Source organism: Haliaeetus albicilla, chromosome 16, assembly GCF_947461875.1.
Source record: "Haliaeetus albicilla chromosome 16, bHalAlb1.1, whole genome shotgun sequence".
NCBI classification, from domain to species: domain Eukaryota; kingdom Metazoa; phylum Chordata; class Aves; order Accipitriformes; family Accipitridae; genus Haliaeetus; species Haliaeetus albicilla.
Genome location: NC_091498.1, coordinates 6,508,991 through 6,511,113, shown reverse-complemented (window position 1 = coordinate 6,511,113; position 2,123 = coordinate 6,508,991).

Sequence of the window (2,123 nt, the reverse complement as noted above, 5' to 3'; positions counted from 1 at the left end):
AGAAGCCAGGCAGATTTTGAGTGGATTGCAGAAATATAACTTACAGTGATGCCATCTTTTGCCAACACTATAATTTCAGCATCTATAAATTTCATGTTTTCCTTGCAATGAAGTCTCTCCTTGTAAACTGAGCAGCCTGTGAATCCACAGGCACCGCTTCCCTTCCCAGCTCTCTTCTGGCCAGCGGTGTGGCCGTGAACAGGGGCATTTCTGCACACATTTCTCAGTTTCGCACCTGTAGAAAAAGAATAATGATGCTTGCCCACCTCTGCGGAGCCTGCTGAGGCCGCTGGATGGAAAGCTGTGTAGAAGGAAAGCAGATCTCTCTGGTCTTGGTGAGCATGAATTACTATGGGCTCAGCCATGTGGGCTCAGCTGGGTTTGCAAGGAAATGTTCAGCTGGAGTTGAAGCCATGGACTTGGACTGAAATAAAACACACCAAACTGACCATGCAGCCCTGGGCTGAATCACCCAGAGCTGACTTAAAACTGACTCCACTCCCACTCTCTCCCAGGGTGCTTAGCCTTCTACTGTCTTTTTTTGCATTTGAGCATTTCTCTCAAACCGGGGGAATACTTTCCCTTTTCTTCTTCCATTCAGCTGCGCTTCGCTCTTATTTGTAAACAGTTTCCTACAAATGCAAGACTGAAAAACACAGAGGCATTCTTAAACGGGGGGGGGGCGGGAGAAAGAGAGCCATGTGACTTCAAAACCTGGGACTTAAGTAATAAACTGTCAGATTTGGTGAGATTCCAAAGAAAACCATTGGAATATGCAATGGGACCCAGCTGCACTGACCTTGTCCTGCCCTGAAATGTCTTTCTGCTGCAGAGATCCCTGGCTCTGGAGGGGAACTCTGGGCATAAAGGCATGGCCAGTCTTTTATGGACCATGTGATTTAAGTTATAAGTTGACCCTGTCTCAGACGCAGTGTTTCCAGGGACCTTCAGCTACTTATATTTCATACCATCACTGTCCAAAACACCTGACTTTCTCTAAAAACACATCACTGTGGAACTTCCATGGCATTTGGGAGCATCCACTCAGCCAGACTGAAGCTTTCCAGTACACCTCCCATAGTTGGATGTGTAGTGCTCTGTACGGATTTGGAGGGCTACAGAACAGCTATTTCCTGGCATTGAAGTGGAATTTGTGCATTTAGTTTCATAAGAACAATCAAGAAAACCCTCTGCCTAAGCATTGTAGGTCTCTGATGATATGTTGGCTAGGAACAGTCCTGGAAGCACAAACCAATAAACTCGGTGGGTACATTTGGGATGCTGAAACCAGGCATGCCGGCACGCAAGTTCCTCCAGTGCCTGTTTGAGTGTGCCCAACTCTCTCACTACATTTACCTGCATTTACCTGCTGGAGAACTGTCACCCTGCTGTGGCAGACCAGACCTTTCCCAGGAAGCCAGAAACTCAGGCCAATCTGCTCCACAGAAGCTCTAAGGCATGACTTTTATGTCCCATAGGGTGGGGAAAGAGGGAGAGAAAAGAAAAAATGTTTTTTATGAGAATGGTAATACATATTTAGCAAAGAGCACATTTTAGTAAGTTCAAGCAGGGGTAGACTGTCTGACATCCTGCACAGTGTCTAAGTCACCAGGCTCAGATGTCTCTGTTGCTTTTCTTTTCCAGGAGCTGACTAACATAAATCACATCAGCTGTGCCAGGAACCCGGAGCAAATCTGAAGATCTCTCAGCCAACAACTCTGACCCTTGGAGTCCCATCATCCTTCTGGTCCCAGAGTCCAGAGCTGCTCAAGCATCAGCTCCCAGGAACACTTCCAAGGAATGGTGGATTTGCTGGCAAGGAACAAGCTGCTTCAAACTGAGGAACTTGGATGCTTTACTGCAAAAACAGCGGGTCAAGTTTAAGGTGAAATTCTTGGCCCCCTGCTTTTGTTTGTGATGATTTTTGTAGGACAAAGCTGCACCCTGCTTCGCATCCCTCCTCTCCCTGTATACCTCACTTGCTGGACACCACCTGCCCGAAGCAGCATTTGTGCTTACATTTGCCATCTGGGATGTGCAAGCAGTTAAAGATCTGTTAGAAAAGAAACACAATTTTGCTTTCTTTATTATTGAGAAATAAAAGACCTCATGTGACTTTGTAG